The 13514-nt window shown below is 36.3% G+C and overlaps 1 long non-coding RNA gene across 1 annotated transcript; it reads left to right on the plus strand.

The window, feature by feature from the left end:
• The first annotated feature begins 2285 nt into the window (after window positions 1-2285).
• LOC119621614 (uncharacterized) lies at window positions 2286-11989 on the plus strand. Its single transcript, XR_005238165.2, has 2 exons — window positions 2286-2366; window positions 4230-11989. It is a non-coding gene; the product is annotated as an uncharacterized lncRNA (long non-coding RNA).
• The last annotated feature ends 1525 nt before the right edge of the window (window positions 11990-13514 follow it).

Here is a 13514-nt window from a genome sequence, read left to right on the forward strand (position 1 = left end):
CAGCCAAACAAGGGATCGTCTGCATAATCTTCATCCCTGGCAGACAGGTTTTGAGACCTGGACAGGCAGAATTAACTCCTGAATTGATCAAAGTTGGAATCTGTTCCACGTGCCTCTAATGGCCCAACTAGATCTAATTTATCCTCTAAATGCAACATGAATAACAGGAAACATCACAGAGCCTTGGAATCATATGGATTTGGGTTCATTTTGCAGCTCTGTTTCTTGCTGGCTTGGGAACTCTCAAGCAAACCCTCATTCTCAATTTTCTTATCTGTAAAATGAAAATAATGATGACGATACCTAAAAATTGTTGAAAGATGCATTTTGCCTGGTGCACTGCAGGCAGGCACTCTTATACGTGTTGGCTTTTTTATTTTTTTCTTTTCTTTTCTTGACTCTAGGAAAAGCCTATGTCTGCAGCAAAGATTGGGAGATTTACAATGGGATGTGGTGAAAAGTGGGGGCTGAAGGGACCACAGAGCCACAAAAAACACAGTCAAGCCACCAATTCATAATAGCTAAGGATTCATAATAGCTAAGCGTGGGAATCTGCTAGGTAGCTGCTAAAACGTCATTCTGCTGAACTGGGACTTAGGACCTTGAGATGCCTGGAGGACACCAGCACACCCTTGGAAACTCCTCTTCCCTCTGTCTTTGCCATGCTCTGTCCTCTGAAGGATTCATATTCAGAACAATTACTCAGTTTGTGTTGGATGTGGTGCAGTGGTTGGAGACGAGAACCCAGGAAAGAAAGCTGTAAAAGCGGCTGAACAGGGAGAATCAGCCTTAAGCAAATAAAGCATCTGTAACACTTTCCCATTTCATCAGGGCCTAGTGATGTCATATGTTTGTTGTTGTTGCTGATGCTACAGTAACACAATTCCAAGTTAATGTTGGGGTTCTTGCTCCTGACAGTTTCGGCTGTAGCACATTTTTTTGTTTGCATTTGAATACACCATATGTATAGGGGAATGTTTTGTTTTTTCTCTTTTCTAAATGGAATTAATCCTCTTATAACATTTATTTAAATGATAAACCAAGTGGTAAATGTAGTTTGCTTGCAGTGAACATTTGGAACATATGATGAAAAATAGCTATAGCCAACGCAAGAGCAGTTTTCATTGGCTGTTCTACAGTTGTTCAATCTCAGTTTTTAATAAATCTGATAATATAATATCTGTGCATATTAGGATTGCAGGGAGTGAGGCCAAAATAAATATGTGCACACATAACCTGTTCCTCCCTTTCTTTCCATTTCTGTTCTCTTTCCTCTTTGCCTTTGAAATTTTTATTTAGTCCTGAGTGGGGATGGGGTGGAGAGAAAGTGGACAGGGGGTGGAGAGAAAGTGGACAGAGGGTGATGGGAGATACAGGGAGAAAGAATGAGAATTGCTCTTGCTCTCAAGGGTACCACATCATGTTTTCCTTTGGCTGGCAGTCTTTAACACCAGCATATCGCATGAGACCTGACTTCACTCATCAGCTGCATCGGCTCAGTGTCATTACCACATGTAGAGAGCAATGTAATCCTCCTTCTTAGAGATGTTGCAGCAGATTGGAGGGTGAAGAGATGTATCAGTCAGATCAGAGTAACCAGCTGGCTCCTGGCTCCTGATCATTGTCACAGCTCAGTAGCTGGAAGCTCCTTCCATATGGCTGATGCCTTTAAAAAAATCTCCTCAGTCTCCATCCCCATCTGCAATACTGTTCAGTTATTCAGTCATTTAAGTCATTCATGTATTGAAAAGAGGATGGGGCTATGATCCCTCTGCTCTGTGGCAGTACATCTACAAATGGGAGAGGCCTGGCCGCACATCTGGCCTAGGTCTGGAGGTGTCCTACGGAATTGAAAGCTGGCTGTAACTGTCATCTTAACATGTCCTGGTCATCTTAACGTGTCCATCTCTCTGGCAAGCCTCTTTTCAAATCTTTTTGTTACCATCTTCGGCTTTTTCCGTCCATACTAGATTCTTAATGAATCACTGCCAACAAGAGAAAGCTTTATACATGAAGAAAATGGCAATAAGAATGAACTCATCTTTTTAATTTTAAAACTAGTATATATTCCTATATAATAGGAATGGAGGATGCTTGCAAAGCCTATTTGTTCCTCTACAGAAGAGTTTAAAATTACCTGGGCTAATGGAAAGAAGGGAGAGTCAGCCAGTGAGATGCTCCTGAATGCCCTGAATTGTGACTTACCTCTTCTTATCCACATCCTGATCAAGGAAAGGGATGAGAGAGAGGTGGAGAGAGAAGAAATGAAAATTCAAAAGTTTTGACGGCAGAGGAAAATTGTGCTTATTTCCAGAATGAGATGAACAAGGTCCTGGGTCCCTACATGTCATACTGGCTAGAGACTGGTAAGTAGAAATGACTTGTGGTCAGCAGAATAATGGCTCCCAAGGATGTCCACATTCTAATCCCTAGAAACTGTGCATGTGTTAGATTACATGGCAAAGGGGAATTAAGTTTGAAGATGGAATTAAGGTTCCTAATTGGATGTCCTTAAAACAGGGAGAGTAGTCAGAATTATACAGGTGTGCCCCATACAATCATAAGGGTCCTTCAACATGGAAGAGGGAAGCAGAAGAGAGCCAAAGAAAGAGATGCGGACATGGAAGCAGGCAAGAAATGCCATGCTGCTGGCCTTGGAGGTAGAAGGGGGCATGAGCTAAGGAATGAAGGGGGCTTCTAGAAGCTAGAAAAAGAAAGGAAATGGGTTATCTTCTAGAGCCCTCAGGGAAGAATGCAGCCTAGCTGACATCTTGATTTTAACTTGGTGAAACCTATGACAGATTTCAGAGTTATAGAACTGTAAGATAATAAGTTTGTGTTATTTTAAGCCACTAAGTCTGTAGTAATTTATTAGAGCAGCAGTGGAAAAAATACATGGCTCTAGAATGTATCTTAACAGAGGGACCTGAGGTAGTCTCCAACAATCCCCAAAGATCTCAGGATAGATCAGGAATAGCCATTTTCTCACTCAAAGGAAAACAGATTAACTGAGAGAAGCCATCAAGCCTGAAGAGACACCGTGTTTGAAATGTGTAAGGCACAATGTACCCGCCGTGGATCAACACAACCTCAAGGACAGAAAGACGCACCGAGGGTCAGCAGATATCAGTGGGGACAAGTGTTGATGACCATGCAAATGAGAGTCATGAAGGAAAGTTAAATGATGACCAAAGACTAAGTACCTTCCCCACAATGCTTTGATAAGCGCTTTTAACGCGCCCTGGAATTTAGATACCACCCGGGGAGAAAAAGAAAGGGAGAAAAGCATGAATTGTCTGAGAAATCCCTGAATTAATCATGTATACCCCAATGCAACAGGGATCTAGATATAGAATAATTTTAATTGTAGAAAACAAAATTATATTTTACCCACCCCTATTTGATGCCCATGAATTTCACATCTAGCTTACATGCACATAAAATTCAAGCTTAGATAGGTGGAAAACAGAAAATTAAGAAGTAATATTTGCCTTCTAATAACTTATCTATTGGAGGAAGTAAAAGAAAAGTAGTTCAGATGACAAATACTAAAAGAGTTAGGAACTTCTGCTTCCACTTAAGATGAAGGAAATTCTCAATCTGTCCATTGTATAATATTCCTTGAGCTGCTGTAATAAAGTACCACAAACTGGGTGACTTAAAACAACAGAATTTATTGTCTCATGGTTCTGGAGCCTGGAAGTCTAAAATCAAGGTATCAAGAGAGCTATGCTCCCTCTGAAACCTGGAAGGAAATTCTTCCTTGCCTATTCCTAGTTTCTGGTGATTTGCTGGCAATTTTTGACATTCCTTAGCTTGCAGCTATATAACTTGAAACTGTCTTTGGCATTACATGGCATTTTCCCTGCGTGTTTCTGTCTTCCCACAGCTGTCGTCTTACAAGCACATCAGTCATATTAGGAGTCCACAGTACTCCAGTATGACCTCATCTTAACTAGTCACACTCGCAAGGACCCTATTTTCAAACAGAGTCACATTGTGAGGTACTGAGGGTTGGGATGTCAACATATCTTTTACTGGGGTGGTGGGGGGGTGGCAGATATAATTCAATCCATTATACACTCCAGTAATAAACACCTAGAAAACTGGGCAATATACATGAGATAATTGTTTTCTAATATTGGAAAATAGATGGCACAAGACTGTGATCCATACAAGAAAGGAAACAAACGAGCTGCATGCTATGATCATTTCTGTTTTCTACCCAGAATTTCCTGGGTTGCTGTGCACACAAGAGGACCCAAGCAGAGCACGGCACCCTGAAATTCTTACTGAGCTGCGGACACAGCTCAGAGAAGAGGAGGCCATGCACGGAAAGAGCCCCACAATTTTCATGCAGTCTCATTGAGTCTTTGGGTAAATACTAAGCTGGCATCCATTGGATGAAATTCCACAGGGACAGGCAAAGAATAAATACTGGGGAATTAACAACTGCTGGTGAACTACAGTATGAATAATTACTAGATCTTGGTCAAGGCCAAGAGAGAGACAGCTCTGAGCAATCAGAATAGCTTTGTTGAATACCTGGAATATTTAACAGGTATCCCAGGAAGCCCATAACTTAGAGTAGGACTCAAATGACATAGAATAAGTCTACCATCCATTAACCCTAACAAAGCTTGGAAGAGCCCTTGAAAGGAAAAGCAGACAAGTTGACCTATAAGCAAGTCAACTGCCCACTACAATAAAGCTCAACACTCTTTGAGAGAAGAAAACAAAATTCAGACAATAACAAAGTAACATAATGTTGAGCATCCAGTGAGAAATTATGGGATATACTTAGAAGCTGGAAAATGTGTCTATACTAAGTAGTAACATTAGGCAATTGAAATCAACCCAGAAATGACAGAGATGGTGAATCAAAATAATGGGACTTAAAAATAGCTATTATATTAAAATGGCTATTATTAAATATGTTCAAGGATTTATAGTAAAACATAACATAATGAAGAAAGAAACAGAAACTATAAAAAAGCTAAGTAGAACTTCTAGATCTGAAAAATATCTGAAATGAAAATTTTGCTAGATAAGCTTAAATTGGAGTAGACACTATGGGATAAATGTCTATGCACATGAAATCAGGACAACAGAAACTCAAAACAAGAGAGGGGGAAATAATGCTAAACAGCTACAAAAACTGGAAGAGGTCTCAGGGAACTCTCAAACAACATCAAGTCGCCTAGCACACATATCACTGGAGTCTTCAATATAAAGGAGAGAAAGTGGTGGCAGAAAACAATTATTTTTAAAATAGTGGCCAAAATGTTTCATACATGATAAATAATATCCACCTACAGATCCAGAAAGCTTAGCGAAACCCAGACAGAATAAGCCCAAACAAGTTTGTTTATGAAAGAGATTACTTACAGGTACAAGGCTCAGTGTAACTTTCATGTAAGAGACGGACTCTGAGATGGTCCTTGAGAAGGCATAGGGTTTTAGACTGATAAAAATGACATTTAAAGGCAAGAAAGGATGAATGGTGCAGAAATGACCAAAGGGGACAGAGGCTGAAAGTACAGGACATCAGGGAAGAATAGTAAGAAGATGAACCTAAAGGGAGAGGAAGAGAATGCATGAAGATAGGTTACAGTAAAATTTCCTAAAGCTTAACATGTCTGTGTCTGAGGGAATTCTATGATGGAGTAACAGAGGCTGAATTTACCCTCAAACCTGAAACAATTAAAATGCATGAAATATATAAAACACTGGACAACAGATGGCTCAAGACCGTGATCCTTGAGAGAAGTGAAATGAATAAAGTGAACTCTGTGATAGCCCCAGTTTATAGCCTTTTTCAAGCAGTATTACAGGGAGGAGAAGCCCAAACAGCATCTGGCAGGCTTTCTGAGTTAAGGAGACTTGTATTCAGGGTTTGAGGAGGCCAAAATGGCTAAAATTCCAGGGAAGAGACCCAGGGAGGAGAAAGCAGTAGGTGGGAAGAGCTCTGGAATGTGCATCGGACTCCCAGTGACTCTTCAACTGCTCTGACCAGTGCATATAAGAAAACAACCTGAGGCCAGGGAAAGACCACTTGATGGATCAAGCAGAACCATCTCAAAGTCCACAAGGTACCAGGAACAGATAGTGTTTCCATCAACCAGAGTGGGAGACCTCCTAACACAGAGGGCATTGAGGAGAATTCTCAGAAGCGGATCACCCCAGTACGGAGGGCGGGAGGGCAAATTTGCTGTACACTAAAGGTTGTCCTAGATACAACTTACAAAGCTTCAAGACAAGACTCAGAAATATCAAATTGTTTCTATGTAATCTATCTGCATCACAAAATAAAGTCCCAAATTTCTTTAAGGGATACAAATACTCCAGTAGCTAGAAACATCAAATTCAAATATCTGATATCCGATTTTAAAAAGCCATATATGCAAAGAAACAGAAAAATATGGGTCATAAGGAGGAGAAAAACACTCAACAGAAACAGATCCAGAAATGATACACATGATGGAGTTAGCAGACAAGGCTATTAAATATATATTCAATATGTTCGGCAGGATAGAAGAGAGTGTACCTATGTTAAGAAGAGACATGGAAAATTTGAAAAAGACTGAAATAAAACTTCTTCCAATGCAAAATACAATGAATGTGATTTTATAATATACTGGATGGGATTAACAGCAGATTAGATATCTCAGATCAAACTTAAAGATGAGGTAATAGAAATCATCTAGGATGAAAACAGAAAGAAACTGACTTTAAAAAAGTGAGCAGAGCATCAGTGAGCTATAGAACAGCATTAAGTAGCCTAATATTGAGAGTCCTATGAAACTGGAGGACTAATGCAGAAAAAAGAAATTGAATAACTAATAGCTGAAGCAGTTTGAAATTTAATGAAAAGGAAAAGCCACAGATTGAAGAAGTTTCATGAACTCCAAGCACAAGTAACATAAAGAACACTTTAACAAGATACATTATCGCTGGATTGCTTAAAACTAGTAATTAAAGAAAAATCCTGAAGAGCAACCAGAGAATAAAAGACACACTATGTACAAATGAACACAGTTAAGAATGACTGCAGTCATCTCACTAGAAACAATTCAGGCAAAAGAGTGTGGAGAAACATCTTTAAATTATTTAAAGAAAAAATTCCTGTTAACCTAGTACTCTAGATCCAGTGAAAATATCTTTCAAAAACATTGGCACAATAAACTTCTCAGACATACAAAAACTAATATAATTCTTCGCCAGAAGACACATACACTACAAGAAATGTTAAAGGATATCTTTCAGACAAAATGAAAAAAAGTCCAGATGGAATTGGTAAGCTAGCTCCCTGTGAGGGAAAAAAAGGAAAAAAGGGAAAAGCCTGGATTTATAGCATTTTGACCAATTTTATGAATATAAACATTCCCACCATGGCCAAATTCAAACAAACAACGATTTTTAACGACTGGTTCACAAAATTTCTGAATATTTAACAACTGGGTCCTATGAGCTGATACAAACCAACTACAGACTATTACAGATAGAATATCATTAGCAAATATGTAATAAATACAAAAAACAGTATTTGTGTTATTTTAAAAATCTCTTTTAAAATAATTGACTTTCTATTTCCAGCGAAACCAAAGTAAAGGACAAAATATATAAAGCACCAGTTTTCAAGACATTAGACATCAGGCAAGGAAGGACAAGAAAAAATGAAGTTGTATAATAACCCAAGCTTACCACCTGGAGACAATTTCCAGGCCATGGCACACAGAGGGGAAATCCAGGTGGAAACTATCAAACTCCTCCAGTCAAGGAGACACAACTGAGAGGAGAATAAGGGCAAGTAGAGTTCACAGGGCTGAGGATAGCAGAGGAGAGAGATGGGCAGAGAGAATCTGTGAGGTCTTCAGAGGGCCCACCCTCAGTATTCACAGGGTATTAACAAGACCATAAGTGTGAGAAAACCATCTGAGATTGGGAAAATAACCATACAAAGGATTAAAGAGAACAGTAACTGAATTTCCTGTAGGACCAGGAATAGGGTATAATTTCACCAGCCAGACTCAAAAACATTAAAATTTATGGGGCACTGGGACAAGAGTGTTTTGTGTCAGAAGGGTTTTGGCTCACAAGTGGAGAATAATGATCTCTAAACTAAATGCTGCTCTGCTGTCATCTAACAGATGATTAAAACTAGGTACAAAAGAATCAGATTATTTCAAGAAATGTAACTGTGTTCTAAAACAGAGCTCAAAAATATTTACAGAAAAATAAAAAGTCCAATACAAAATTAAAACTCAATGTATGGAATAAAATAAACAAATTACCACGCATACAAAAAAAGCAGAAAAATGCAATGTATAATGAAAGGAACAACTGGAACAGATGTTAGTAAAAAAAAGATAATTTAATTTAAAAATAAAAAAGTTAAGCTAGAGCTGTTAAGTAGACATAGAAGATATTTTTAAAAGCCCCAAATCCAACTTCTGGAGATGAAAATGACAATATCTGACATTAAAAATACACTGAATTAGATTAATGATAGATTAGACAATGTAGAAGAAAATACTAGTAACCTAGGAAGATATAGCAACAAAGGCAAACCAAAAATGGAGGCCAGAGGAAATAAAATAATTTTTTAAAGGAAACAGACAATTAATTGTTACAGGACAACTTCAAGTGAACTAACATAACTGGTTTTAAAAGAAGAGAAGCAAGATGGCAAGAAAGAAAAAATTATTAGAGGAAATCATGACTGAAAACTTTCTGAATTCAATAAAACTCAAACCTCATATATCCAAGAAGCTTGACAAAACTCAAGCACACATACACAAAATGTACCAAAGACTATAATAATCAGATTTCTGAAAATTAGTGTTAAAGAGAAAAATCTTAAAAGCAGCCACAGGATAAAAACATGTTTTGTACGGTAGAATAAGATAAAGATGACAGAAGATTTTTTGGTGAAGACAAAGCAAGTGAGAACTCAGTAAAGCAACATCTTTAAAATACTGAAAGAAAAATACTGTCTTTTTGATAATGACCAGCCTAACAAATGTGAGGTAATATTTTATTGTGGTTTTGATTTTCATTTCTCTAATGATTACTGATATTGAATACCTTTTCATATCCCTGTTGGCCATTTGAGTTTCTACTTTAGAAAAATGTTGAATAATCAAAAAGGGTGATTAGTGATGTTCAGCACCTTTTCATATACCTGATTATCTTCTTTGGAAAAGTGAAAAAATGAAAACACATATATTCTTTGGAAACAGGCTCTTTGCCCATTTTTTTAAATGGATATTAACCTTTTATCAGACATATGGTTTACAAAATTTTCTCCCATTTCATGGTTTGCTTTTTCATTTTGTTGATTGTTAGTTTTGTCATGCAGAAGCTTTTTTAGTTTGATGTATTACCATTTGTTTATTTTTACTTTTGTTATCTGTTCTTCTGTTGTTACATCAAAAAAAATTGCCAAGACCAATGTCATGAAGCTTTTTTTTAATGTTTTCTTCTAAAAGTTTCAGATCTTACATTTAAATATTTAATCCATTTAAAGTTGATTTTTTGTATATAGTGTAACATAAGGGTTCAGTTTATTTTATTTTTTTGGATATGAATATTCAATTTCCCCAGCACCATTTATTGAAGAGGCTACCCTTTCCCCATTGTGTACTCTTGGTGCTTTTGTCAAGCATACATATATGCTTGTTGACCATATATGTGTAGGTTTATTTCTGGGCTTTCTGTTCGGTTCCTTTATGCTATATGTCTGATTTTAAGCCAATACCATACTGTTTTGATTACTATAGCTTTGTAATATAACTTCAGACTGGAAAATGTGATGCCCTCAGCTTTATTCATTCTTCTTAATATTGCTTTAGCTATCTAAAGCAATATTTAATCTGTGAAAATACAACTGGAAATTTCAAAGAGATTGCATTCAATCTATAGATGACTTTGGGTGGTGTGGACATTTTCACAATATTGACCCTTCTGATCTATGAAGATAGGATAGATTTCCATGTATTTGTATCTTCTTCAATTTCTTTCATCAATGTTTTACAGATTTTAGTGTACAGATCTTTCACCTCCTTGGTTAAATTTATTCTAAGGTGTTTTATTCCTTTTGATGTTTGTAAATAGGATCATTTTCTAAGTTTCTCTTTTACATAGTTTATTGTTAGTGTATATAAATAGAATTGATTTTGGTATGTTGATTTGTATTTTGCAACTTTAATAAATTTGTTCATTAGTTCTAATAGGTTTTTGCTAGAGTCTTTAGGGTTTTATATAATTTAAGATCATATGATCTACAAACAAAGATAGTTTTACTTTTGTTCTAATTTAGACACCTTTTATTTCTTTTTCTTTAATAATTGCTCTAACTAGGAATTCCAGTACTATGTAGAATAAAAGTAACAAGGTGGCATATTTGTCTTGATCTTGATCTTAGAGAAAAGGCTTTCAACTTTTTACAATAAATGTACTACATTTATGGTGTTAAAGTATATTTCATTTATACCCAATTTGTTGAGAGTTTTTGTCATGAAAATATGTTGAATATTGTCAAATGTTTTTTCTGCATCCATTGAGATGATTATATGGTTTTTGTTCTTCACTATGTTAATATGGTGTGTTGTAGTTATTGATTTGTATATGTTGAACCATGCTTGCATCCCAGTGATAAATCCCACTTGATCATAATGTATGATCATTTTAATGTGATGTCAAATTCAGTTTGCTGGTATTGTGTTGAGAATTTTAACAACTATATTCATCAGAAATACTGTCCTGTAATTTTCTTTTCTTGTAGTATCCCTGTCTGGTTTTGGTATCAGGTAATTCTGGCTTCACAAAATGAGTTTAAAAGGACTCCCTTTTCTCCAATAAATTGGAAACATTTAAGAACGATTAGCATAACTTCTTCTTTAAATGTTTGATAGAATCTGGCAGTGAAGCCATCAGGTCCTTGGCTATTATTTGATGGGAAAAATTTTATTACTAATTTAATCTCCTCAATCATTGATCTGTTCAGATTTTTTTCTTCATGATTCAGTCTTAGTAGGTTGTCTGTGTCTATGAATTTATCAACTTCTTCTAGGTTCTCCAATTTGTTGGTGTATAATTGTTCATAGTAGTCTCACAATTCTTTGTATTTCTGTGGTATCAGTTGTAATGTCTTCTCTTTCACTTTGGATTTTAATATAAAAAAGAATCAAGTAGTACAAGTTACATTATCTCTCTCCAGTGGGATTATATTAGAAATTAATAGTAGAAAAATCTGGAAAATCTCTAAATACTTGGAAACTAAATACATGTATATAAACTACCTATGGGTCAAAGAATAAATCGAAGGAGGAATTATAGAGTATTTTGTAGTAAATAAGGATAAAAATGCACTATATCAAACATTTTTGAAATGCAGCTAATTCAGTACACAGAGGAGAACTTACAGCACTAAAATACTTACATTAGTGTACAGTAAAGGATTAACTTTGCCCAAAGAAATTTTGGTCCTCCCTTTTCCCCAGATTTTGGATCATAACTTTTAAACCCTTGGAATGCCCTGCCTGATTAAAATAACTTTGTTTATCTGGGGGGGTTTGGACCATACCAGATAGTCTATGCTAACAATGATTTATGGTAGGGACCTTAGGCTACACAGTGTACTAATGTGTCCAAACCCCTGTAAAAATCTCTGGGCAAACCTCCAATAAAAACTCTGGACACAAAGCTCAGGTGAATGACTCCAGTTTTAAAAATTCAAGATTTGTATGAAACCACCAATAACTAAAGTAATATTGAGAAAAAAGAAAGTCAATACTTTATGCATGCTGTGATACATTACTGTGACACCTCATTGCTGAGAGAAAGAAATGCTGTTTGCACAACTCTACTGGGCACAACTGGAAGCTGCATGCCTAGGCTCTCTTGAACTCTGCTCTATGAGCCCCTTCCCTTCGCTGTCTTTAATCTGTATTTCCACTCTAATAAACTGTGAGTATGGTGGACTTCTTGAATTCTTTGAGTCCTTCCAGTGAATCACTAAATAGGAGTGATTTAGTGGAGTCCTTTTGAATTTGCCAGTAGAAAATGAAAGTTCTCAAATCAATGACCTCAGATTTCACCTTATAAACTAGAAAAAGAAGAGCAAATTAAGCTTAAAATTAAGCTAAAGAAAGAAGGTGATAAATATCAGAGGAAAAATTAGTGAAATGGAGAACATAAAACCAATTTAAAAAAAAAATTCATAAGGTGTTAGCAGACTAATCAGGAAAAAGAGAGAAAACATAAATTACTCATACTAGGAATGAGAGAGAAGGTACTGCTACAAAATCTACAGGTATTAAAAGAATGTTAAAGGAATATTATAAACAATTTTAGGTCAAAAAATTTTGAGCAGAATAGAAAATCCAAAAGTAGATCCACACATATTTGAACAACTGACTTTCAACAAAGCTGAAAAGGCAGCTCACTTGGGAAAGAATAGTTTTTCAGTAAATGGTTCTGGAGCAATTAGCTAACCATATGCAAAATAACAATAATAAACCTCAACCTTGCCTTGGTGGTGCATGGTGGTTCCCAGTTGCTCTGGAGGCTGAGGCAGAGCTGCTTGAACCTGGGAGGTTGTGGTGAGCCGAGATTGTGCCATTACACTCCAGCCTGAGTGACAGAGAGGGACTCCATCTCAAAAAAAAAAAGAAAAAGAAAAAGGAAAAAAAAAAAAAGAACAAAGGCACAGGTCCACACAAAGACACAAATTTTCATACCAACTTTATTTGTAATAGTCAAAACTTGGAAAAAATCCAATTGCCTATTAATGAGTGAACAAATGATGAAATTGTGGTATATTCACACAAAGGAAAATTGGTCCGCAATAAAAAGAATGACCTATAAAATTTAAAATAACATAGATAAATCTCAAAATAATATGATGAATAAAAGTAAAGAAACAAAAAAGAGTACATACTTTATAATTGCATTATATTAAATTCTAGGAAATGCAAAGAAATCTATAGTAATAGAAGAAGCACTCTATCAGTGTTTGTCTGAGAACAGCATGGAGAGAAGGATGGAATTATAAAAGGCCACAAGGCTATTCGCAATAGCAAAGACATGGAATCAATCCAGGTACCCATCAATGGTAGATTGGATCAAGAAAATATGGTACATATACACTATGGAATGGTGTGCAGGCATAAGAAAGACTGAAATTATGTTCTTTGCAGCAAAATGGATGCAGTTGGAGGCCATAATCCTAAGCAAATTAATCCAGGAACAGAAAACCAAATATCGCATGTTCTCACTGAAATGTGGTAACTAAACATTGAGCATATGTGGATATAAACAATGGAACAATAGACATTGTGAACTACCAGAAGGGGGAGAGAGAGAAGGGAATGTGTTTTGAAAAACTACCTATTGGGTACTATCTTCTGTACCTGGGTGACAGAATCTGTACTTCAAACCTCAGTATAAACCTCAGTATTAGGCAATATTCCCATGTAACAAATCTGCACATGTTCTGCCTGTATCTAAAA

This window comes from Chlorocebus sabaeus, chromosome 21 (assembly GCF_047675955.1).
Source record: "Chlorocebus sabaeus isolate Y175 chromosome 21, mChlSab1.0.hap1, whole genome shotgun sequence".
NCBI lineage: Eukaryota > Metazoa > Chordata > Mammalia > Primates > Cercopithecidae > Chlorocebus > Chlorocebus sabaeus.